Here is a 27610-nt window from a genome sequence, read left to right as displayed (position 1 = left end):
ATTCTTCCGTGCTTCGTTGCTACCTATTGTCAAAGTAAACGATTTTTTTAGAGGGAATGGTTTCTGTCCTGTCTGAGGCAACCGAATGGATTGGTGCTTACCTACCAGCATGATCCAGGCAACCCTCATGGCTTCATGTTAAAGTGCTGGTAGGATTGCCAGGTTTAGCAAATGAAAATACAGGATGCCTATTTAAATTTGCATTTCAGGTAAACAACGAATATTTGTTTTCGTGTAAGTATACCTCATTAATATTTTGGATATACTTACACTAAAAATATACAGCGCTTGTTTAGCTGAATTTAATTGAGCATCCTGTTTTTTATCTTATAACCTTATTCACTTGCAACCGTACGATGCTCCCAAAGTTTTTTGCGGGTTTTTATTGAGACAGGGCCTCACTCTTGCCCAGGCTTGAATGCGGTGGTGCTATCATGGCTCACTGCAGCCTCTACCTCCTTGGCTCAAGGGATCTTCCCACTTCAGCCTCCCAAGTAGCATGGACTACAGGCACACACCATCATGCCCGGTTAATTTTTTTATTTTTATTATTATTATTATTTTTGTAGAGACGGGGTCTATGTTGCCCAGGCTGGTTGCAAAGTCCTGGGCTCAAGCAGTCCTCCCACCTTGGCATCCCAAAGTGCTGGGGTTACAGGCGTGAATGACTGTGCTCCCGTAGAATAATTCCCATAGAATTATTACAGAAGGTAATCTGATTTAAGAGATAATAGCTAAAGAGACATGTTTTACTTATGTAATTTTTTAAAAAAGAAAGCTGATAGAGAAACAAAATTATGCCAATCAAGAGTTTCACTTTGTTTTTTGTTTTAGAGACAGCATCTCACTCTGTCACCTAGGCTGGAGTGCAGTGGCATGATCATGGTTCATTGGAGTTGCAACTTCCCAGGCTCAAGTGACCCTCCCTCCTCAGCCTCCGGAGTAGTTGGTACTACAGGCATGCACTACCACACCTGGCGAATTTTAATTTTTTGTAGAGACAGGCAGGGTCTCACTAAGTTGCCCAGACTGATCTTGAACTCCTGGCCTCAAGCAATTCCCCGAACTCAGCCTCCCAAAGTGTTGGGATTACAGCCATGAGCTACTGTGCCTGGCCTAATCAAGGGTTTTGATCAGCCAAGAAATCATGGAAAAATTTAAAAACCTGAAAAGGCCCTACTCAGGAGGTGGGGTGGGTAGGCACTGACATCCAAAACAAATACACCAGTCTCCCCAGGGAGTAAATACTCTAGTCCATATTGAGGAGACGGGCCATTAGAGCAATTATAGCAAACAGTACTATGCATTTAAATGATCCAACTAACACCTTGTCTTAATTCTATGGTATGAACAATATTCTGATTATAATTTGGCTTCCCATGAAGATCTGCCCACAGGGAAAGAATTAGCTACGTTCCAATCAAATCTGCATGAACAATTATGTTTGCATTTGTAAATTAATAAATTGGCATTCTGGTTTATACAACACTCTCTTGTGAACATACTTAGTGAGAATCCACATTCCCAGCATCCATCAACTCTGCAACATTTAGAATATTAACATTATGAACATGTGAAACTGATGTCCAGACCCCAAGCTGTGGTGAGTGCCACACTGGCAGGATTATTTTTTTTTTATTTTTATGGGTACCTAGTAGGTGTATAAATTTATGGGGTACACGAGTTGTACAGGCATGCAATGTGAAATAAGCACATCATAGAGAACGGGGTGTCCATCCCCTCAAGTATTTATCCTTTGAGTTACAAACAATTCAATTATGCTCTTTAACTTATTTTAAAATATACAATTAGGTTATTATTGACTATAGTCACAGTACTAGTTCATTCTCACACTGCTAGAATACCTGAGTCTGTGTAATTTATAAAGTAAAGAGGTTTAATTGACTCACAGTTCTGCATGGCTGGAGAGGGCTCAGGAAACTTACAATCATGGCAGAAGGGGAAGCAAACACATCCTTCTTCACAAGGTGGCAGGAGAAAGAAGTGTATGGAGCAAAGGGTGAAGAGCCCCTTATAAAACTATTAGATCTCGTGAGCACTCACTCACTATCACAAGAACAGCATGCAGAAAGCCACCCCCATGATCCAATCACCTCCCACCAGCTCTCTCCCCAGACATGTGGGGATTATGCGGATTACAATTCAAGATGAGATTTGGCGGGGGGACACAAATCCAAACCATGTAAGTCACCCTATTTTGCTATCACATAGAAGGTCTTAGTCATTCTTTCTATTTTTAATACCTATTAGCCAACCCCACCTCCACTACCCAACCCCCCACTACCCTTCCCAGCACCTGGTAACCATCCTTCTATTCTGTGTGTCCATGAGTTCAATTGATTTGATTTTTAGATCCCACAAATAAGTAAGAACATGTGACGTTAGTCTTTCAGGGCCTGGGTTATTTCACTTAACATAGTCAACTCCAGTTCCATCCATGTTATTGCAAATGACAGGATCTCATTTTTTTATGGCTGAATAGTACTCCATTGTGTATCTGTACCACATTTTCTTTATCCAAACATCTGTTGATGGACACTTAGGTTACTTCCAAATCTTAGCTGTTGTAAACACCGCTGTAAGAAACATAGGAGTGCAGATATTTTCTGATATACTCATTTCCTTTCTTTTTAGGTAGATACCCAGGAGTAGGATTGCTGGATCATATGGTAGCTCAATTTTTAGCTTTCTGAGGAACCTCCAAACTGTGCTCCATAGTGGTTGTACTAATTTACATTCCCACCAACAGTGTACAAGTGTTCCCTTTTGTCCACATCCTCACCAGCATTTGTTATTACCTGTCTTTGGATATAAGCCATTTTAACTGGGGTGAGATGATATCTTGTAGTTTTGATTTGCATTTCTCTGATGACCAATGATGCTGAGCAACTTTTCTTTTGCCTGTTTGCCATTTGTGTGTCATCTTTTGAGAAATGTCTATTCAAATATTTTGCCAATTTCTTGATTGTATTATTAGATTTTTTCCTATAGAGTTGTTTGAACTCTTTATATATTCTGGTTGTTAATCACTGGTCAGAGGGGTAGTTTGCAAATATTTTCTCCCATTCCATGGGTTGTCTTTTCACTTTGGTGATTGTATCCTTTGCTGTGCAGAAGCTTTTTAACTTTATGCAATGCAGTTTGCCCATGTTTGCTTTGGTTGTCTGTACTTGTTGGGTATTGCTCAAGAAGTCGTTGCCCAGACCAATGTTGTGGAGATTTTCCCCAATGTTTTCTTGCAGTAGTTTCATGGTTTGAGGTCTTAGATTTAAGTCTTTAATCCATTTTGAATTGACTTTTTTATATGTCAAGAGAGAGTCTCGCTCTGTCGCCCAGGCTGGAGTGCAGTGGCGCGATCTAAGCTCCCTGCACCCTCTGCTTCCCGGGTTCAAGAAATTCTCCTGCCTCAGCCTCCTGAGTAGCTAGGATTACAGGCGTGTGCCACCATGCCCAGCTAATTTTTTTTTGTATTTTTAATAGAGATGGTGTTTCACCATATTGGCCAGGCTGGTCTCAAACTCCTGACCTAGTGATCTGCCCACCTTGAACTCCCAATGTGCTCAGATTATAGGTGTGAGCCACCGTGCCCGGCCAGTGTATTTTACTTTTCATTATAGAGACCTTTCACTTCTTATAGTTCAGTCAATTCCTAGGTATTTAATTTTACATGTGGCTATTGTAAATGAGATTATTTTTTAAATTTCTTTTTCAGATTGTTCACTGTTGGCATATAGAAATGCTACTAATTTTTGCATTTTGATTGTGTATCCTACAATTCTAATTAATTTATCAGTTCTAATAGTTTTCTCATGGAGTCTAGTTTATTCTAAATATAAGATCATATCATCAACAAACAAGGATAATTTGACTTCTTCTTTTCCAAATTGGATGCCCTTTGTATCTCTCTCTTGTCTTACTGCTCTAACTAGCACTTTCAGAATAACAGTGATGACAGTGGGCATCCTGTCATGTTCTGAATCTTAGAGGAAAGGCTTTAAGTTTTTCCCCCTTCAGTATAATACTAGGTGCAGGTCTATCGTATATGACTTTTGTTATGTTAAGGTATGTTTTTTCTATCCCCAGATATTGAGGGTTTCTATCATGAGGAAATGTTGAATTTTATCAAATGCTTTTTCAGCATCAACTGAAATGAAAGGTTTTTATTTCAAACTGAAACGGAAGGTTTTTATCCTTCATTCTGTTGACAGGCTGTATCACATTGATTGGTTTGTGTATATTGAGCCATCCTTGAATCCCAGGGATAAATCCCAGTTGGTCATGATGAATGATCTTTCTAATGTATTGTTGAATTTAGTTTGCTAGTATTTTGTTGAGGATTTTTTTTTTCTTTGAGACGGAGTCTCACTCTGTCACCCTGGCTGGAGTGCAGTGGTGCGATCTCGGCTCACTGCAAGCTCTGCCTCCCAGGTTCATGCCATTCTCCTTCCTCAGCCTCCCGAGTAGCTGGGACCACAGGTGCATGCCACCATGCCCAGCTAATTTTTTTGTATTTTTAGTAGAGACAGGGTTTCACCGTGTTAGCCAGGATGGTCTCGATCTCCTGACCTTGTGATTCACCCACCTCAACCTCGGAAAGTGCTGGGATTACAGGCATGAGCTACCGTGCCCGGCCGAGGATTTTTGCATCAGTGGTCATCAGAGATATTGGCCTGAGACTGAGTCTTGCTCTGTCACCCAGGCTGGAGTGCAGTGACACGATCTCAGCTCACTGCAACCTCCGCCTCCCAGGATCGAGTGATTCTCCTGCCTCAGCCTCCCGAGTAGCTGGGATTACAGGCACATGTCACCACGCCCAGCTTTTTTTTGTATTCTTAGTAGAGACAGGGTTTCACCATGTTGGTCAGGCTGTTCTTGAACTCCTGACCTCGTGATCTGCCCGCCTCTGCCTCCCAAAGTGCTGGGATTACAGGTGTGAGCCACCACGCCCGGCCGTGGTTTTCTTTTATTGTGTCTTTGTCTGGTTTTGGTATCAGAGTAATGCCAGTCTCATAGAGTAAATTTAGAAGTATTCCCTCCTCCTCTATTTTTTGGAATGGTTTGAGTAGGATCAGTATTAGTTCTTCTTTAAATGTTTGGTAGAATTCAGCAATGAAGCCTTTGGGTCCTGGGCTTTTCTTTACTGGGAGAATTTTTATTACAGCTTTGATCTCATTACTTGCTTTTGTGCTGTTCAGGTTTTGGATTTCTTCCTGATTCAATCTTAGTAGGCTGTGTGTGTCTAGGAATTTGGCCATTTCTTCCAGATTTTCCAATTCATTGGCATATAGTTGCTGATAGTAGCCTCTAATGATCCTTTGAATTTCTGTAGTATCAGTTTTAATACCTCCTTTTTCATTTCTGGCTTTATTTGGATCTTCTCTCTTTTTTTCTTAGTTAATCAGGCTAAATGTTTGTCAATTTTCTTTAACTTTTCAAAAAATATCTTTTTGTTTCATTGATCTTTTGTATTGTTCTCTTCATCTCAATTTCATTTATTTCTGCTCTGAACTTCACTATTTCTTTTCTTCTACTAATTTTAGGTTTGATTTGCTCTTGCTTTTCTAGTTCTTTAAGATGCATCATTAGATTGTTTATTTGGAGTTTTTCTTCTTTTTTGGATGTAGGCACTTAGAGCTATAAACTTTCCTCTGAGTACTGCTTTTGCTGTATCCCATGGGATTTGATAGGTTGTGTTTCCATTATCATTTGTTTCAAGACATTTTTCAGTTTCCTTCTTAACTTCTTCACTGATCCACTGGTCATTCAGGAGCATATTGTTTAATTTCCCTGTGTTTGTATAGTTTCCAAAATTCCCCTTGTTATTAATTTCTAGTCTTATTCCATTGTGGTCAAAGAAGATGCTTGATATTATTTCAATTTTTGAATTTTTTAAGACTTGTTTTGTAACCTAAGATATAGTCTATCCTTGAGAATGATCCATGTGCTCAGGAAAAGAATGTGTATTCTGCAGCTCTTAAATGACATGTTCTGTAAATATCTATTAGATCCATTTGGTCTACAGTGCAGATTAAGTTTGATGATTCTTTGTTGATTTTCTGTCTGAAAGGTCTGTCCAATGCTGAAAATGGGGTGTTGAGGTCTCCAGCTATTATTGTTTTGGGACCTATCTCTTTCTTTAGCTCTAATAATATTTGATTTATATGTCTGGGTGCTCCAGTGTTGGGTGCATATATATTTAGAATTGTTATATCCTCTTGCTGAATTGACCCCTTTGTCACTACACGGTGACCTTCTTTGTCTCTTCTTCTGGTTCTTATCTTGAAATCTATTTTGACTGATGTAAGTATGGCAAATCCTGCTCTTTTTTGGTTTCCATTAGCATGGAACATCTTTTTCCATTCCTTTATTTTCAGTCCATGTGTGTTTTTATAGATGAAGTGTGTTTCTTGTAGCAACAGATCAATGGGTCTTGTTTATTCATCCATTCAGCTACTCTATGTCTTTTGATTGGAGAATTTAGCCTATTTACATTCAATGTTATTATTGATAAGTAAGGACTTATTCCTGCCATTTTGTTATTTGTTCTCTGATTGTTTTGTGGTCTACTCTTCCTTGTTTCATTCCTGTATTCCTCTAGTGAAGGTGATTTTCTCTGGTGATATGACATAATGTCTTTCTATGTTTTTTTATCCATTGTATGTTCTTCAGTTTGAGGTTACCATGAGGCTTGCAAATCATAACTTATAACCCATTATTTTAACCTGACAACAACTTGACACTATACACATAAAGGAACAAACAAGCAAAAAAAAAAAAAACTAATAAAAACTCCACACGTTAACTTCATCCCCACCGCTTTTTAACTTTTTATTGTTTCTATTTACCTCTTATTGTATTGACTATGTCTTGATGAGTTTTTGTAGTTGTTATTTTTGATTGGTTCATCATTTTGTCTTTCTACCTAGTATAAGAATAGTTTACACACCACAGTTACAGTGTTATAATATTCTGTGTTTTTCTGTGTACTATTACCAGTCAGTTTTGTACTTTCAGGTTATTATTGCTCATTAATGCCCTTTTCTTCCTGATTGAAGTACTCCCTTTAGCATTTCTTGTAGGACAGGTCTGGTGTTGATGAAATCCCTCAGCTTTTGTTTGCCTGGGAAAGTCTTTATTTCTCCTTCATGTTTGAAGGATATTTTCATCAAATATACTATTCTAGGGTTACAGTGTTTTTCCTTCAGCACTTTAAATATGTCACACCACTCTCCTAATCTGTAAGGTTTCCACTGCTGCCAGATGTATTGAAGCTCCATTCAATGTTATTTGTTTCTTTTATCTTGCTGTTTTTAGGATCCTTTCTTTATCCATGACCTTTGGGAGTTTGATTATTAAATGCCTTGAGGTAGTCTTCTTTGGGTTAAATCTGTTTGGTGTTCCACAACCTTCTTGTACTTGGGTATTGATATCTTTCTCTAGGTTTGGCAAGTTCTCTTGTTATCATCCCGCTAAATAAACTTTCTACCCCTATATCTTTCTCTACCTCCTCCTTAAGGCCAATAACTCTTAGATTTGCTCTTTTGAGGCTATGTTCTAGATCCTGTAGGTATGCTTCCTTGTTTTTTATTTCTTCTTTTGTCTCCTCTGACTGTGTATTTTCAGTTAGCCTGTCTTCAAGCTCACTAATTTTTTTGTCTGCTTGATCAATTCTGCTATTAAAGGACTGTGATGCATTCTGTAGTATGCCAATTGGATTTTTTTAGCTCCAGAATTTCAGCTCGATGCTTTCAAATTATTTCAGCCTCTTTTTAAAATTTATCTGATAGAATTCTGAATTCCTTTTCTGTGGTACCTTAAATTTCTTTGTGGTTCTTGCAGACTCGTAGGGGTACTGCCTCGATGGTCTTGGACAAGATCTGGGAGAATTCTCTGCATTACCAGGCGGAGAATCTTGTTCCCTTCACTTACTTTCTCCCAAACATAGTCTCTCTGTTCTGAGCCACCTAAATTTGGGGTGGGGTGACACAAGCACCCCTGTGGCCACCACCACTATGACTGCACTGGGTCAGACCTGAAGCTAGCACAGCGCTGGGTCTCACCCAAGTCCTATTGTAACCTGTCCCTGGCTACTGCCTATGTTCGCTCAAGGTCCTGGGGCTCCACAATCAGCAGGTGGCAAAGCCAGCCAAGCCTGTGTCCTTCCCTTCAGGGCAGTGAGGTCCCCAAAGCCCCAGGTGGGTCCAGAAGTTCCATCTGGGAGTCAGGGACTAGAGTCAAAAACCTTAGATGTTTACCTGGTGTTCTATTGTATTGTAGCTGAGCCAGCACTCAAACCACACCATTCAGTCCTTCCCACTCTTCTCTACCCTTTCCAAAGGGAAAGGAGGTTCACCCCATAGCCATTGCCACCCCAGGCCACAAGGAGTACTGCCAGATTATGGCAGATGTTACCTTAAAGCCCAACGTCTCTTAAGTCAGCTTGTCATGCATGCTGCCTGGCCTGGGATTCACCCTTCAGGCCAGTGGGCTTCCCTCTGGCCCAGGGCAGGTCCAGAAATACCATCCAAGAATCAAGTCCTAGAATTGGGGATCCCAAGAGCCCACTTGGTGCTCTACCCCCTGTGGCAGTGTGTAAGGTACAACACAAAGTCCCCTTTACTTTTCCCTCTGCTTTTCTCAAGCAAAAGGAGTTTTGTCCCATAGCCACCACAGCTGGTAATGTGCTGAGTCTCACCTAAAGCCAGGAAGTCTCAGAGGTTCACCCAAAGACTTCGATGTAGTACCTGGGTATTGCTGCTGGTATTCAAGGCCCAAGGGATCTTCAGTTAGCAGGCAATGAGTGCTGCCAGGACTGGATCCTTTCCTTCAAGGAAGTGGGTTCTCTTCTGGCCCAGGGTGTGTCTAGAAATGTCATCTGGGAGGTAGAACCTGGAACAGGGACCTCACAACTCTGACCAGTGCCCTATCCTGCCATGGCTGAGCTGTTATCCTAGATGCAAGACACAAGTCCTACCCACTCTTCCCTCTCCTCTCCTCAAGTGGAAAGAAGGGGTCTCTTTTGGAGCCACAAACCATGCAGCCTAGGATTGGGGGAGGGGTGATGCCAGCACTCCCTTAGCCACTGCAGCTGGTGTCTCAGTATGGCGCATGCCCCCACAGTCCACTGTCTCTGGGCTTAATTCAACACTAGGACTCACGACAAGTTGCAGTCCTAATGGCCTAGAATGTTCTTTAAGTTTACTTGGAGACGCAGAGTGCTATAGTCCTCATTGGTGAGGTTTGTGAAAACTCAAGTTCCGAACACCGAGACTGGTGATTCCCCTCTGGCTAGGGCTACTTCAAATGCTCCCTCCAAGGGCAGGCATCAGCTGAGTTTGGTCTGGGTTTCCTTTCTGCTCTAACAGGACAGCACTGAGTTCAGTGCCTCACAATTGCTGTGTTCTCCCTCCCCCAGCACCCAGAGATGCTCTCCCCACCACGCCATTGCTGCCGGGGGTGGGGAGAGGTGGTGTAGGCAATCCCAAGCTGTTTTTTAATCTCTTCAGTGCCTCTTTTAGCAGTATGAACATGAGGGCTCACCTGATTTTTGATTCTTATGAAGGTATTTCTTCTGTGTAGGTAGTTAACTTGGTGTCCTTGTGGGGGCGGAGTATGATCGGTGGCGCTTTCTATTCTGCCATCTTGCTCTACCCTCCTCCAGCTTTTGTCTGTCAGGATTCTTGCCAAATGGCCTTCCTCTCCTGGCAACTCTCAAATCACCCTGGGAGCCTGCCATTTAACAATAAATACATTATAAACAGCAATAGGCCAGGCACATGGGCTCACACCTATATTCCCAGCACTTTGGGAGACTGAGGCAGGAAAATTGCTTGAGCCCAGGAGTTTGAGACCAGCCTGGGCACCATAGTGAGACCCCACCTGTAAAAAAATTTAAAGATTAGTCAGGCCTGGTGGTGTGTGCCTATAGTCCCAGCTACTCTGGAGGCTGAGGTGGGAGGATCACTTGAATTCAGGAGGTAGATTGCAGTGAGCCAGGATCACGCCACTGCACTCCAGCCTGGGCAACAGAGTAAGATCTTGTCTTGGGAAAAAAAAAAAAAATGGCCGGGCACGGTGGCTCACACCTGTAATCCCAGCACTTTGGGAGTCCCAGGAGGGTGGATCACGAGGTCAGGAGATCAAGACCATCCTGGCTAACACGGTGAAACCCCGTCTCTACTAAAAATACAAAAAATTAGCCAGGCGTGGTGGCGGGCGCCTGTGGTCCCAACTACGTGGGAGGCTGAGGCAGGAGAATGGTATGAACCCAGGAGGCAGAGCTTGAAGTGAGCTGAGATCGCGTCACTGCACTCCAGCCTGGGCGACAGAGCGAGACTCTGTCTCAAAAAAAAAAAAAAAAAAAAAAAATGACAAAAGTATTACACTGAAAATCTGTGGTGCTAGAAATAATAGTAAGAGTTAACTTTTTTGTTTGTTTGTTTTTTAGACAGCCTCGCTCTGTCACCCAGGCTGGAGTGTAGTGGTGCGATCTCAGCTCACTACAACCTCCATCTCCTGGGTTCAAGAGATTCTCATGCCTCAGACTCCCGAGTACGTGGGATTTCAGGTGTGTGCCAGCCCGGCTAATTTTTTTTTTTTTTTTTTTTTTGTATTTTTAGTAGAGACAGGGTTTCACCATGTTGACCAGGCTGGTCTCGAATCCCTGACCTCAAGTGATCTGCCCGCCTTGGCCTCCCAGAGTGCTGGGATTATAGGCTTGAGCCACCATACCCAGCCAAGAAATAATAAATTTTATTTATTTATTTATTTATTGTGAAGGAGCTTTGCTCTTGTTGCCCAGGCTGGAGTGCAATGGCACAATCTCAGCTCACTGCAACCTCTGCTTCCCAGGTTCAAGCGATTCTCCTGTCTCAGTCTCCCGAGTAGCTGGAATTACAGGCGCCTGCCACCACGCCCGGCTAATTTTTTGTAATTTTAGTAGAGATGGGGTTTCACCATGTCAGCCAGGCTGGTCTCAAACTTCTGACCTCAGGTGATCCACCCGCCTGGGCTTCCCAAAGTGCTGGGATTACAGGCATGAGCCACCACACCGGGCCCATAAATTTTAATTTTATAAAAATTACACATATGCTATCTAAGTTATGACGGATCTTACATGCATGGGAATTGATATATAACCACATGTACATATATATTTTAATCTACTTTCATACACTCTGACAATCACAGAAACTAAATCTGAATGATGACAAATACCACGTTTGGTCATTAGTATTAACGTGCTATTCAGATCTGTACGTGTGCATAAGTACCTTCATTCATAACCCATCTATACAGGTACATAAGCAGGGCCCACTTTTCACTGCAATGCATTTCTGGATATTGTGTTGTAAATGGTATCATCATAAAGTGGATTCTGTTTTTCCAAGGCTGTAACTGAGGGTTTGCTCCTGACTAATAACTTGTCTTCAAATAAATACTTGCTACAACCATATGTCATTAAAAAAGAAATGCTTCAAAATAAACTTCTTCAAAAATTAAAACAATGAACTTCATTTAGTCATGTAATAAAGGACCTTTATGTTTTAGACATACATTTTCTCTGTCCTGTAACTTGTGCATAAATATTCTGTGAAATTTATCTTACAAGGGTCCTTGAGGTACATGTAGCACAGGACACAGAAAACCCAAGTCTATCATACATTATACTAAAATAAGTAATGTAGCTGTAATAAGCATTAAATATTCAACAACTGTGTTTACCTTCTTAGAATCCTGAAAGGATTTTATAGGGTCATCTTGACACAAGGCTCTAAAATGCTGCCCAAGGAAGTTTGCAATAAGGCCTCCTGTTCTTTTTTACAAATTTCCTTGAGCACCAAGCATGTCACCCAAACCTTTCAGTAAAGAAAGGTTTCTTTAGGAGCTAGGCCAAAGCTTTGAACACTGGAGGAGATGCTTTCACTGCAAGAAAGAATTGGGCTACTGCCAGACCCCTGCTGGGCCTCACATCTCTCAGAATCTACAGCCTGTGAAGTCCTCCAGTAGGTTCCCATTTCCCACAAACTGCCTCTCAGCCTTATACCTTAGAGGCAGCTGCAGCCTGGCCTTATATATCCAACTAGGGCAAGACGCATCTAAGAACCACACCACTGCCGCTACCACCAATTGCTCTGCAGAGCACAGGTGAGAAAATATACTGGTCATGCCACTGCCTGGATCCTTCCACACCTAGCAATGTAAGGAACACCAATAAAACAGCAACTCCTGCCTCCAGGTCCAAATACAGCTAAATTTGGGGAGACCTGAGAGCCCCCGTTTATCACAAAATAGCAGGACTAACCATCTAACCAAATTTGTGATGAGCGAAACCCACCATACCTCATTCACATCCCTGTTTTCCTCTGTCATCATTCAACATGTAAGCATCCAGTTTGACATACCTGCTTTGTGACCTTGGGCAAATCACTTGAGCTCTGTGCCTGTCTTCTCATCTGTAAAATTAAGGTCTACTCTTCATGAGGTTTTATGAGGATTAAATGAAATAATCTATGCAAAGCCCTGTTAGATTATTATTGTTATTATTGTTATGTTTTATTATTATTGTTGTTCTTATCCTCTAACTGCATTCCCATATTGCCTGTGCTTCTTCTCCCTGAACCTGACCTTCCACTTTTTTTTTTTTTTTTTTTTTGAGATGGAGTTTTGTTGTTGTTGCCCTGGCTGGAGTACACTGGCAGGATCTCGGCTCACCGTAACCTCCACCTCCCGGGTTCAAGCGATTCTTCTGCCTCAGCCTCCCAAGTAGCTGGAATTACAGACATGTGCCGCCATGCCTGGCTAATTTTGTACTTTAGTAGAGACGGGGTTTCTCCATGTTGGTCAGGCTGGTCTCGAACTCCCGACCTCAGGTGATCTACCTGCCTTGGCCTCCCAAAGTGCTGGGATTACAGGTGTGAGCCACCGTGCCCGGCCCTGACCTCCCACTTCTACCTTCACTCCTTACATGCTTCGGCTGTGCCTCCTGGAACACTATTCCATGATTAACAAACTCTTCTGCCATCCACAAACTCATCCCTGAATATCCACGTTCCTGGGTTTCCCATGAGGATGGAGCTTCCTTTACAGCCCTTTCCAGTGAAAGTGATCTATACCAACACACCGCATGTACTGCATATGGAGGAGGTAAGGTGGGTATCCTCTTCCAACCACACTGCACCTTTCAAACCATTCCTCCTCCACCCTCAGGCAAAACCCCCTGATCCTTCTTCCTCTGAGTTTCATGATATTTGGTTACACCTTGACTCCACCTCTTTGCTGTCCTGTACTCATTCATCAAAGATGCTGGCATCTGGTTCACAGCCTTTCTTCTCACTCCTACCCCCAGGGGTGTTAAGCACTGCAAGAGAAAGTCACATAGATGAACAGGTTGTTACCACTCTGAATTCGTAGTCACCAACGTCAAGTGGACCTTCAATATTTCTGGGGATTCCTGTCATATTTTCAACTCACTCTCTTATTTTCCCAAATGATACTTCTCAATCTTCTTCATTTTCCTCAAAACTCCAACTACTCAGCTGCCCCAAAGATAAGATAGAAGTCTCCAGATGGAAACCAACTTCCTACTACCAAACTAGAAACATATTCACAGGCATCCTTTTCTACTGTTAAAATGAAAGATATCCCTCTTCCAATCTAGGTGTAATTCCTCCATGTGCATTGTAGAGCCCATTCATGTACAGGTCTCCTCACTAGCCATACTCAACCTATTATTACCTCTTTCCTATTTTCAACCTCTCACTCTCTACTGGCCCCTTTCTCTTGGCTTTTTCAAAGGACGTACATGAATATTCCAACATTATATAACATCCAAACAACACAGAAGCCGACAATCATAATAGCTAACATTTATTGAGGACTTACCATGTACCAGGCACTGTTGCAAATGCGTTCAGGTATTAACACATTTAATTCTCAGAATTACTTATCAAGTAGATACTATTAGTATTTTCTCTTTTCTTGAATTAAGAACCTGAGGAAAAAGAAGTAACTTGCCGAAGATTACCCAGATATGAAATACCAGAATCTGGATTTGAACTCAAGTGGTCACAACACTATGCTCTCTAAATTACCACATTTAAAGTGTCCCTGCTGTGTGCTGCCCTGTCCTGCCCCACTCCACCTCGTTCTCCCTCCCCTCCTTAACTCTTCCCTTCCTTCCCCATAGGTAATGACTGGCAATAATTTTGTGTGTATATTGTGTGTACATTTGTGTGTATATCCTTCCAGAAATTTTTGGCTCATTTATATACACAGTACATATGTGCTTTTTATCTTTACCTGTTCAGAGAAACTTCCCTAGTAACAAACTATAGAAGTGACCCCTGAAAATATAGTCTTACACACATGCTTTTAAACTGATACATAATATTTGCATAAATTTATAGGGTATATGTAGTATTTCATTGTATGCATCGAATGTGTATTAATGAAGTCAGGGTATTTAGAGTATCCATCACCTCGTGTCTTTATCATTTCTATGTGTTGGGAATATTTAAAGTCCTTTCTTCTTGTTATTTTGAAATGTACAATGCATTGTTGCAAACTATGGTCACCCTACTCTGCTATCAAACATTGTAACTTATTTCTTCTATGTAATTGTATTATTGTACCCATTAACCAATCTTTCTTCATCAACCCCCCCCACCCACATACACTTCCCACCCCCTCTGGTTTCTATCATTCTACTCTCTACCCCCATGAGATCAGCTTTTTTAGTTCCCACAGATGAGTAAAAACATGTGATATTTGTCGTTTTGTCCCTGGCTTATTTCACTTAACATAATGACCAGACATGTTGCTGCAAATGACAGGATTTCATTTTTATGGCTGAATAGTATTCCATTATGTATAAATACCACATTTTCTTTATTCATTTGCCTGTTAATGAACATTTAGGTTGATTCTGCATCCTGGCTATTATGAATACTGCTACAATAAACACAGGGGTGCAAATATCTTTTGGTTATACTGATTTCTTTACTTTTGGATAAATACTCAGTCGTGAGATTGCTGGATCATATGGTGGTTCTATGTTTAGTTTTTTGAGAAACCTCCATGCTGTGTTCCATAGTGGCTGTACTAATTTACATTCCCACCAACAGTGCATATGAGTTCCCTTTACTCTGCATCCTCACCAGCATCCGTTGTTTGCTTTTTAATAACAGCCATCCTAACTGGGGTCAGACAATATCTAATTGTGGTTTTGATTTGCATTTCCCTGATAATTAGCGACATTGAGCATTTTTTATATATCTTTTGGCCATTTGTGTGTCTTCTTTGGAGAGATGTCTATTCATGCCCTTTGACCACTTTTTTAATAGAATTACTTTGTTGTTGTTTTTGTCATTGTTTTTACTATGGTGTTGAGTTCCTTATATATTTTGAATATTAACCCCTTATCAGATACCTAGTTTGCAAATGTTTTTCTCATTCCGTAGGTTGCCTTTTTATTTTGTGTTTCCTTTGCCATGCAAAAGCTTTTTGTTTAATTAAGTCACATTTGTCCTTTTTGTTTGTTTGTTTTTGTTGCCTGTGCTTTTGAGGTCTTAGCCATAAAATATTTGCCTAGATAAATGTCCAGAAGTGTTCCTCCCATTTTCCTCTAGTAGTTTTATAGTTTTGGATCTTATGTTTAAGTCTTTAATCCATCTTAAATTGATTTTTGTATATGGTGAGAGATAGGGGTCGGATTTCATTCTTCTGAATATAAATATCCAATTTTTGCAGGACCATTTATTTGTGGTGTGTGTGTGTGTGTGTGTGTGTGTGTGTCCCAATGTATCCATGTAACAACACCAGCACCATTTATTGAAGGCAGTGTCTTTTCTCCAATGTATGTTCTTGGTGCCTTTGTCTATAATCAGTTGGCTATAAATACATGGATTTATTTCTGGATTATCTATTCTGTTCAATTGGTCTATGTGTCTGTTTTTATAACAATACCATGCTGTTTTGGTCACTATAGCCTTGTAATATAATTTGAAGTCACATAGTATGATGCCTCCAGCTTTGTTCAGAAGGCTGCTCCTTCTGAGACTCTTTCACTGATTCCTTCTTCTCTCCCAGAATGCTATTCTTGGTATTCTCTTCTCTGTCCACACTTCCTCTCTTGATAATCTCATCTTGTCTCCTGGCTTTAAACACCATTTATATCTCCATCCTAGACTTCTCCCTTAAACTCTAGACTTGTATATCCAAGTACCTATTTGACTTCTCTGCTTGAATATCTAAAAGACATCTCATAGCACATGTCTAAAACTACCACCTGTTTCCTAAAAACTACTGAAATAAAATAAAAAAATAAACAAAACAGTACTTCTAGTCTCTCCCCATTCTGCCTCCCCACACACATCCGAAAACTTATATTACTGACAACCTTCAGTTGATGACAGTTGCTTCCTTTCACATGGATGGCACTGCATCCTTTGCTTAGATCCAAACTCTTTGGTATTTCTTTGACTCCTCTCTTTCTCTCACATTCTATCTTCAAATAATAAAAAAATCCTATTTACTCTTCAAAATATATCAATAATTCACCCACTTCTCACAGCTCTCACAGCTACCATCCTGGTTCAAGTCATCATTATCTGTTGCCTGGATTATTTCAATAGCCTCTTAACTGGTGTTATACCTCTGCCCCCTACCACAATCTACTCTCAACACGAGTCAGATTTTCCTATTAAAAATGAAAGTTAAATTAAAGTCTCTCCTCTGCTCAAACATCTCCAATGGTTCCCCATCTCATTTAGAAGAAAACATTGTAAGCAATGTCTGTACAATAGCTTACAAGGTCTTTAATTGTCTGGATTTCTGTTATCTCTTTAACATCATTTCCTACTAGTCTCCCCTACTTTCTCTGACTCTTCTCTAGTCACACTAACCTACTTGCTATTTTTCTTTTCTTTCTTTCTTTCTTTGTTTTTGTTTTTGTTTGACAGAGTTTCGCTCTTGTCGCTCAGGCTGGAGTGCAATGGCACGATCTTGGCTCACTGCAACCTCTACCTCCCGGATTCAAGCAATTCTCCTGTCTCAGTCTCCTGAGTAGCTGGGATTACAGGCGCCTGCCACCACACTGGGCTAATTTTTTTGTATTTTTAGTAGAGACGGGGTTTCACCATGTTGGCCAGGCTGGTCCTGAACTCCTGACCTCAGGTAATCCACCCGCCTCGGCCTCCCAAAGCACTGGGATTACAGGCGTAAGCCACTGTGCCCCGCCTCCTCCTTCCTATTTTTCAAACACACTAGCCATGTTCATACCTTAGGGTCTTTGCACTGGCTGTTCCTTCTACCTGGAAGGCTCTACCCTAGATCTCCAATGACTACATCCCTCCCTTCCTTCAAGTCTTTGCTCAAATGTCACCTTCTCAATGAGGCATTGCCCTAGTCACTCCACTAATAACGTCATTTGCCCTCCCATCCCTTTTGCTCAGGGATGTAATTTTTCCATAGCATGCATTACCTTCTAACATACTGTAAAATTTGTTATATTATTATTTATTGTGTCTCTTCTCAACCAGATTGTACGCTCAATGAAGGCAAGGATTTGCCTGTTTTAGTTCACTGTTTTATCCAAGATCCTGGCGCATGGTACACATTCAATAAATATTTGTTGAATGAATAAATGGAATACCACATTAACTACCATTAAAGTTTCCTATTCCCCATTATAGCAACAATCCTGGAAATAGTTTTCTATATTCACAATCAAGGTTAACATCATCGGTGATAGGTCATGTACCTTTGATATAATGTGATAATGGCACTTTACCTTCCTGATCTTCCTTCCAGAAATCCATAACCCCTAACTATGAAACAAGCATCAGACAAACCCAAATTCTATAAAATACCTCAACAGACTTTTAAAAATTGTCCACATCATCAAAAACAAGGAATGTTTAAGAAACTTTCACAGCCAAGAGAATCTAAGGAGACATAATAACTAAATATGATATAGTATCCTGGATGAGATCCTGGAACAGAAAAAGGAACATTAGGTAAAAAACTAAAGAAATCTGAATAAAACATAGACTTTAGTTAACAATAATCAATATTGGTTCATTAGTTGAGGCACATGGCCTTTCCACTTTCTCTTTCTGTTTAGCCTAATCCCTCTCTTCTTAAATCTGGGCTGATCTTAGAGACTTGCTTAACCAAAAGAATGCAGCAGAAATGACATTCTGGGATTTACAAGGCTAGTTCATAAGAAGCCTTGCAGCTTCCACCTGGGCTTATTGGGACACTCCCCCTTGGACCCTTGAGGCATGATGTAACAAGTCTGTCTACCCTGAGTCTGTCATTCTGTGAGGAGACCCTAGCTAGCCACATGAAAGGATGTCTGGAGAGAGAGAGATGACCAACTTGCCCCCAACTGGTCTAGTCCTTCTTCCTCCTTTCCCCCAAACCAAAACCAAAACAAGAATTTGGTCCTCTTGCAGTATTCTGTAACTCAGTAAATGGCACCATCATCCATCCATTTGCACAAGCCAGAAACTAGGAAGTCATCCTTGTTATGTGCTGTTCCTCATCTTGCCCACTAAATGTCTCTTAAAAGCTTGCTTGGGCCAGGCACAGTGGCTCATGCCTGTAATTCCAGCACTTTGGGAGGCCGAGGTGGGTGGATCACTTGAGGTCAGGAGTTCGTGAACAGCCTGGCAAACATGGTGAAACCCCGTTTCTCCTAAAAATACAAAAAAAAAAAAAATTAGCCAGGCATGGTGGCACGCGTCTGTAATCCCAGCTACTCGGGAGGTGGAGGTTGCAGTGAGCCAAGATCACTCCACTGCACTCCAGCCTAGGCGACAGAGCAAGACTCCATCTCAAAGAAAAAAAAAAAAAAGCTTACTCGTTCTTTCTCAATGTCTACCACTCCTCTACCACTTCTACCTAAGATATCTTCTTTTCTCAGCAATAGCTTTTTAATTGATCACCCTGCTTTGACTTTTGCCCCTCATCCAATACTTTTTACAGTTAGTGTGGTCTTTTTCACTTTTAAACTTTTTTTTTTTTTTTTGAGACAGGGTCTCACTCTGTCACCCAGGCTGAAGTGCAGTGGTGTGATCATGGCTTACTGCAGCCTTGACCTCTTGAGCTCAGGTGATCCTTCCACCACAGCCTCCCAAGTAACTGGGACCACAGGCATGCACCAACATGCCTGGCTAATTTATTATTATTATTATTATTTGTAGAGATGGGGTCTCCCTATGTTGCCCAGGCTGTAAACTTTTCAATGATTCCTATTTCTCTTAGCATTAAAAACAAAATAATTAATATAGCCTCTGAGGCCCTGCATAGCATGGCCAATATCTACCTCTTCAGCCTCATAAAATTCTCCACTTGATGTCTGAGCCCCAGCTACACTGGCTTTCTTTTGTCCTCCATATGCACTGGGCTTCCTCCTGCCAGAGGGTCTTTGCACATGTTTTCCCCTTTGCTTGCAATGCTTTTTTTCCTGCTTCATCTGGTTAACTCCTGTGCAGTCTTCAAATCTCTGAGGAAGTTTTGCTTGGTCAGGAAAACCTCCCTGACCTCATATTCTGTGTGCCTCTCCTACAGAATAATTAATTGAGTAATTAATAGAGAACTCATCGCAGTTGTAATTTTACATGTATTTGCATGAATATTTGAATAATGTCTATCTCCCTCACTAGACTGTCAGCTTCATGTGGCAGGCGCCAAGATTGTTTTGCTTGGTACTCTGCCCACAATATCTAACACAATGCCTAATACATACAAGGTGCTAAATATCTATTTGTTGGAGAAAGGAAGAGGAGAAAGCAAGAAAAAGATAAGGAGAGAAGTAGGGAAGGAGAGAAGGGAGAGCAAGAGAGGGGACTCTCCCCCCGTGACTGACTATTTGTAAATGTTTATTCTCCTTGTATTTCTAACAGACTTTGCTTTATATTTCTTATTCATGTCATTATGTGCATAAAGGTCCATGACAGTCACATGTTATTGGTGGAGTGCGCCTTTTATCAATATTAAATATCCCTTTGCCAGGCATGGTGGCTCATATCTGTAATCCCAGCTACTCGGGGGGCTGAGGTGGGAGGATCACCTGAGGCCAGGAGTTCAAGACCAGCCTAGGCAACACAGTGAGACCCCCGTCTCTACAGAAAATACAAAAGTTAGCTGGGTGTAGTGGCATGCACCTATTGTCCCAGCTACTCAGGAGGCTGAGGTGGGAGGATCACTTGGTCCCAGGAGTTCAAGGCTGCAGTGAGCTATGATTGCACTCCAGCCTGGGTGATAGAGCAAGACTCCAACTCTTAATTTTTGAGACAGAGTCTCACTCTGTCACCCAGGCTGGAGTGTAGTGGTGCAATTTTGGCTCAACGCAACCTCTACCTCCTGGGTTCAAGCGATTCTCCTGCCTCAGCCTCCCGAGCAGCTGGGACTACAGGCACATGCCACCACACCCAGCTAAGTTTTCATATTTTTAGTAGAGATGGGGTTTCGCCATGTTGGCCAGGCTGGTCTCAAACTCCTGACCTCAGAAGATCTGCCCGCCTCGGCCTCCCACCTCAGCCTCCCAATGTGCTGGGATTACAGGCATGAGCCACTGTGCCTAGCCCCCTTTGTCTCTTTTAATACTGTTGGCTCTAAATTTATTTTTGTCTAATTCAAATGTTACTGCTTTTTGCTAGCATCTGGAAAACTCAAAGCTTCACTGTTTCTTTGCTCATCACTATTTCTTATATTCCACATGTTCCTCTTTTTTTGGATTCATTTCTCATTTTGCTGTACTACATACTTGAGTAATTAATAGAGGCTCTGAATATGTGTGAATATTATAATCTGAAAATTGGAGTTGTTCCTTATATTATTTCCCCCCCACCACACCCATGCAGGGTCAATTGTGCTATTTATTCATTTTGGTTCTTCTCTTTTATGCTATATTTTTTCTCCAAATATTTCTGGTAATCCTTTGATATCTATGCACACTAGTGAATAAGGGATAAATCAGTTAGCAAAGATAGCTTACCTTGGTCTCCTCTGCAGTTACATTGGTCTGTGTCCCCTGACTGGCCTGTCTCCTGAGATAGAGGGCTTTGTGTAAGTGGGTTGAGTGTCTTGACCTATCAGACTTCACTTTAAGGTGGGTGGGTACAGAGGAGATAGAAAGGCTGGTCTCTTCCCTCCCTACAAATTGTCAAAATAATTTTGCTCTAGTGTAATCACCCAGTGGGCTCTTCCTGCACACTGCACAGACAAAATCAATTCACTGAGACCAAGGTATTACAGTAAAGATAGATTAATTGACACTAGGCTAGCAATATGGGAGACAGAGTTCTAACTCAAATCAGCCTCCTTTAGAATTCTGAGGCTAGGGTTTTCATGGTCAACTTGGTGGACAGTGGGCTAGGGAATGGGTGCTGCTGATTGGTCGGGGATGAAATCACAGGGGTGTGGCAAACGGTCCTCATGGGCTGAGTCCGCCTCTGGGTGGGGCCACAGGACCAGTTGAGACATAAGTTATGGGTCCAGGCAGAGTCAGTTCATTGCCAGAAAATCTGAAAAAAAAATCTTAAAACACCAATTTTAGGCTCTACAATAGTGATGTTACTCATAGGAGCAATTGGGGAAGTCACAAATCCTTTGGCCTCTGACCACATGACTCCTGAGCAGTAAGGGTTTATACAAACTACACCTACATTTTTGCAGTATTCAAGTTACTTCCATAATCCTAATCTTGTCACCTTTCATTAGTCTTACAAAGGCAGTTTTCAGGCCCTAAGCAAGGAGTGAGTTAGTTTTAGTGAGGGACTATTATCATCCTTAATTTTAAGTTAAGCTATAAACTAAATTCCTCCCGTGGTTAGCTTGGCCTGTGCCCAGTAGTGAGCAAAGACAGCTTAGAGGTTAGGAGCAAGATGGAGTTATCCATGTCAGACTTCTTTTACTGTCATAATTTTGTAAAGTCAGTTTCAATCCCCCCTTTGGATTTCAGCACACTTCAGTCCTGAGGTGTGAGTTACAGAGATGGGAAAAGGCGGATGACTACTCCAACTTCTTCCTGCTGATGGGGCATAGTTGGAGTAGGGTTTGCCCCAGGGTAAGAGGAGTGAAACTGTCTTGCAGTTGTTTGTGTATTCACAAGTGCCTAGTTAGGATCCCAAGGTCTGTATAACAAAACATTAGCACTCTTATCTACAGCTTTGGTATAGTACTTAAGTGAACAGCAGACTTAAAATAAATAATAAGCCCTAACATAAGGGGTAAAAATCCTAGCTTCAGGTGTCGCTGTAGAAATGATATGAAGCTTTGAGGGACCTAGGTGAATGACCTTGAGAACCAATCATATATTGGGTCATCAGCAGAGACTCAAAAACAATGGACTGGAATCCAAAAACAATTAGCTGGACTCTAGTAACAGGTATACCATGTTTTTCCAAAACATAATTTTTCTCTCTCCAGTTTTTCAATTCTACCAAAGACAAATCATAGTAGGACCAATTTATTTGCAAAATAAGTATGAGTCTTATTATGCTTAGCTTAATTATTTGCATAAAGTGCAACAAGAAAAATTATTTGCCATAAAGGCATTAAAAAAAACAAACAAACCTGGTGTTGCTGGAACTTCTCATAAGGAATCTCAGATTAGACCTTTTAACAGCCTCTTGAGCCCAGCCAGGGATTTATTTGTACCTGCAGATAACTGTGTGAATTGGGTGAATTGCTCTCTTCTCAAGGTACCAAAACAACTTGGGGTTCCTGGGCCTGTCAGAAAGTAACATTCTTTACTTGCCACAGGTTCGGAACCCTGTAAAGGACAAAGTATGAGGCCAGTTTTCTAAGGGGCTCTTATCAGCTCTATAGGTAAACCTCAATTTGCCAATACAGTCTGAAAACATGTCATTACAGTAAAAGCCTTGGTAATGTAACCAGTGTCCTGAATTGTGTTCTGTTACAAAAGAAAATGGATTCTTATTGAACTTATACAAATAACTATATTGCCATAAGTTAAGAATAATCACAAATAGTCTGCAAATTCTGGAGAAATCAGGTAGAGAGAAAGAAATATGCTCCAAATTTTGTTCACAGGAGTATACTCTACTCAATTGTTAAAAGCTGTCGAATAGCTCAAAAGAAAAAAAAAGTTGGCCAGGCATGGTGGCTCTCACCTGTAATCCCAGCACTTTGGGAGGCTGAAGTGGATGGATCAGTTGGGGACAGGAGTTTGAGACCAGCCTGGGCAACATGGCAAAACCCCGTTTCTACTAAAAATACAAAAATTAGCTGGGTGTGGTCATGAGTGCCTGTAATCCCAGCACTTTGGGAGGCTGAGGTAGGTGGACCACTTGGGGACAGGAGCTTGAGACCAGCCTAGGCAACATGGCAAAACCCCGCTTCTACTAAAAATATAAAAATTAGCTGGGCATGGTCATGTGTGCATGTAATCCCAGCTACTTGGGAGGCTGAGACAGGAGAATTGCTTGAACCAGGAGGTAGAGGTTGCAGTGAGCCAAGATCACACCACTGTACTCCAGCCTGGGTGACAGAGCGAGACTGTCTCAAAAGAATTTTAAAATGTTTAAAAAGAAAAAAAGTTTTCTTAACTCTGAAAAGCAAACCAAAAAGGATCAGCAACATTTTAAGCAAAAAGTCGTAAAAAGATAATTTCAGTCTTCTATTAGTTCAGTCCATGTGATTAACTCCTGCTTTATTTGATATTGGGCCAACAATCCTTATGGACACATAAGCCCTCCACGAGAGTCCTGGAAGTTTTTTTCTTTATTCCAGTGACACAATTTCTAAAGTTATCAGGAAACTGCATTCAAGAGCCCCTGTCGAGTCCCATAGCTGAATATAAAACCACCTTTTGAAAAGGATTAAAGCAAATCAATTGTAGATGACAAGAGAATCAGAACACCCATGGTTAAAGACACAATTAACAAAGAAATGTGGTTATTTTGTGGCATACAACAATCTAACATAATAATCATAATTATTACTGATAACATACATAAGTCATATTAAAATTATAGGAGTCTCACATAATTCTAGAACACACATTAATAACACATTCATAAAAATACATCCCAAAGAAAGCCAAATGCCATTTCACACATGACAATGCTCCCTGTATGATTGTAACATACCAAATAAGCCAAATATGTCTCTTTTGGACATCAGGGGACCCAATATCTTTAAAAAAATTAATGAGGACAAAAGGACTGAATTTAGAACTTGAAATTTTTATTTTGGAAGATCTGCCAAATATCAACGATTAAAAACACTTGATATCACAAAATAGGATCACAGGTCATTCAATTAGCCAAAGTGATAACTGAAAAAATTTCAAAAAGGCAAAAATCTTTACTCATTGGGAGACCCAGCTTTCCAAACAACAAGACCCAATAAAGACAGCATGGGACCAACTGAATCTGTCTCTTCTCTCTCCTTTCTTTTTTCCTTTTGTCCTACAGTTTACCCAAAAGGCAAACACAAATCTTTATTATTTTAATATTACATGAAAATCTTGATCAAAAGAGAAAACCAAATTTTGCCTTTGCATTAGTATACTATTAATGTTAAACCTATTTTAATAAAACTTTATAAACAAATCTGTCCAATCTTAATCAGTTTGACCATAAGTTAAAATTTTTGTAAACCTTTTATAACTCTTTACAATTTTCTATTAAAGAGCAGATCGATGCTCCAAAGAAACCCTGTTATTCTGGCACATGGACCCAGATGTGCTTTTTATTTTTATGTTTAATTTATAGAAAAACTAAATAATCCCCTTCAAATTGTGTCCAACTTGTTCACACACAGAACTTCCTTTATAAGATCAATATTTTACAAACTTCTACAACTTGCTTAAGGCTTCAGTTTTGTCCTATCATTCTTTTAACTTAGGACATTCCATAAAAACCTCTAAACTAGACAAAATTACTTTCCTTTTAACAAAAAAAAACATGTTTCCATGCCTTCTTATAACCTCTTACCAAAACACATTCTACTTTCTTTATATGCCTTACATGTAACTATTTTGCCAGTAATCTCAATTACATATGTTACAATGTTAACTCTCAGCAATTTTTATTCTAGTGAGAAACTTAGTAAGTAAGCAACTTTGACAGTGTATCAGATTTCAGAGCCCAGGACAAGGACAGAGCTGTAGACAATGTCTGACTCTTTCCAGACTAGCTAGGGGACACAGTTAACTCCATATGTCCCCAGGCCTTACCTAGAATCTAATGGCTGTAAAACAGACAAGTCAAACAATTATCAAAAATGTCATAGTAGCAGTTTATGACCTTAAAACATCTGACAAAGACTGTCTGACCTGCCTGATTCAGACTAAATATCTAAATTCTGAAGACATCTTTATTTTATTTTACCAAAAATCTTAAAACTATATTTACCAAAGATTACTAATGCCACATGAACTAAAAAGCATTAAAGTTTCTATTTTTTCAAGTGTTTATATTTATTGAAGCCAATTAATTAGAGCTCTTTCATATATTTTGGTTATTGAAACATCACACACAGGACACATACAAATGTATAGACAGACAAAAGCAGATCTGGTAGAGTTATAAGATTCTTCATTTGCCAGTTTTAAAATTTCTTTTCTCCATTTGAGACCACTCTCTTAATTACTTGTTCCCTGCCCTGAACAATTGTCAGCTAGGCAACTCTAAATTTGCATTTCTAAAGGGACAATTCTTAGGTGAAACAAGATAGAGGATTCATATTTTACTCAAACCAAGGAAAAAATGGTGTGAGTAAAAGTTCAGTTAAGACAGCCAGGAAAAGCAGACACCCTTACATGTGGACATTTCCTTAAAGATGTAAGTTTCTTCATTGGACTACTGGCTTTAAGATGGAGTCTTTTAAGGAACAGGGTCAAGGAGGCATGCAGCTTCTAGGGCCTAATAGGCAGTCACAGCTGGAAGGCAGAACAAATCCCCAAAAATCAAGGATCCCATTTTCACACCAAAGTCTGGGTCCCCCAGAAAAACTAAATACTGTGGGATGACACAACACAATGCTTTTACCTGAATCCCACTGCAAGGGCATTCCTCTGAGGCTGGTGGCCAAACCAAAGCCAATCAACCCATTCTATAATCAGGCCATCCCCCATGGGAGCCTGTATTAGTCCGTTCTCACGCTGCTGTAAGGACATACCTGAGACTGGGTAATTTATAAAGGGAAGAGGTTTAATTGACTCACAGTTCCACATGGATGGGAAGGCCTCAGGAAACTTACAACTCACAGCAGAAATGGAAGCAAACACGTCCTTCTTCACAGAGCGCAGGAGAGAGAAGTGCAGAGCAAAGTGGGGAGAATCCCCTTAGAAAACCATCAGATCTCATGATAATTCACTCACTCTCATAAGAACAGCATGAGGGAACCACCTCCAAGATCTAATCACCTCCCACGAGGACCTTCCCCCAATACGTGGGGATTACAATTTTGATTACAATTCAAGATGAGATTTTGGATAGGGACACAGCAAAACCATATCAGAGCCTTACCTCTCAGTGCGGGCTGGGAATGTTTCCATACCTTCCAGGTGACCAAAAGCATTATTTTATTATCTAAACATGCAAAGAACCGAGTATCCCCCCATAACTGCCATTAACCATCCCTAAAAGTATATCTCCTACCTAGCTATTACATACCAAGGCTAAAAGCTATCTCAATACGCAAAGTAAAAAGGTCAGGTATTACAATGCAAAACAGAGTAGAGCCTTATATCTAATCTGTTTGCTTACGACTCCTGGGGTTCCATGAGGAAAACAGAGGTTCCACCCAAAACAGAGTCTGTGATGCCTTCTGTTTTTCCTGAGGGGTCCCATGCTGTTAGGAATCATCTTAGGTCCTCTCATGTGGGCATCAAGGGTGGCAAGAGGGCAGACAGAAGTAAATGGAGAAACATAATTCAGTCAACTGGGAAGAAAAAAAACCTTTTCCTCAAAAAACAAGATCCAAGAAGGGAAAAAGCATAAAGGCCTTTTACTGTCATAATTTTGCAAAGGCAGTTTCACTGGTATTACTCAGGAGTGTATTTCTCTCACGATCAAAACTGCTTCTGTTTTTTTCCCTATATTTCCTGAAAGTCCAGATTACACAAAGGTCTGTTCTGTTGTTTTCGTTTTTCTAGGATCCTACACTCACATTAGCAAACCTTTGGAAGCAAGTAGTTCACTTTCTTTAGTGTGAAATTCTAGGTTTTAACCTTGGAATAAGTTGGGGGGAAGGAAGGACAGAAACAGCCACAGAAGTGACCCTTCTTTTCTGAATATAGTTCTCGTTTGTTTTTTTTTTTAACTGCTCCATTCCAATTGTAGTGAATGCAATTCTTTAATTAACTGGAAGTTCCCCCTTCCCATGCGTTCACATTTATTTATTCTGAAATTTGATTTTCTCTGGATTTACTCCCGTAATCTTCTCTTGCAGGTTTTGGACCAGGCTTCTCTTCCTCTCTTATCAATATGATTCTAACTGATTTCTATCCTCAGGGGATTCTTCACAATTTCTGGACTGCTGATGGTACACTTTCCTTTAATTATACTGCTCTTGTTTATTTTGCCATTGTAATATTTTAAGGGATTTG

The 27610-nt window shown here is 40.6% G+C and overlaps 2 long non-coding RNA genes and 1 pseudogene across 2 annotated transcripts in view; 1 reads left to right on the top strand and 2 right to left on the bottom strand.

Moving 5' to 3' along the window:
• Nucleotides 1–8544: 8544 nt before the first annotated feature.
• LOC117977718 (uncharacterized) overlaps nucleotides 8545–27610 on the bottom strand; it is a 40534-nt gene continuing 21468 nt past the window's right edge. The window contains exons 2-3 of the long non-coding RNA XR_004668886.3: nucleotides 9562–9750; nucleotides 8545–8883 (exon numbers count right to left, since the gene is read on the bottom strand). This is a non-coding gene — a long non-coding RNA (uncharacterized LOC117977718). The remainder of the gene's footprint in view (nucleotides 8884–9561; nucleotides 9751–27610) is intronic.
• LOC134729786 (uncharacterized) overlaps nucleotides 9786–27610 on the top strand; it is a 28935-nt gene continuing 11110 nt past the window's right edge. Inside the window, exon 1 of the long non-coding RNA XR_010111215.1 lies at nucleotides 9786–13172. This is a non-coding gene — a long non-coding RNA (uncharacterized LOC134729786). The remainder of the gene's footprint in view (nucleotides 13173–27610) is intronic.
• Nucleotides 14293–14382, bottom strand: LOC112438655 (small nucleolar RNA U3; annotated as a pseudogene).

This window comes from Pan paniscus, chromosome X, assembly GCF_029289425.2.
Source record: "Pan paniscus chromosome X, NHGRI_mPanPan1-v2.0_pri, whole genome shotgun sequence".
NCBI classification, from domain to species: Eukaryota; Metazoa; Chordata; class Mammalia; order Primates; family Hominidae; genus Pan; species Pan paniscus.
This window is presented reverse-complemented; position numbering and strand designations above follow the sequence as displayed.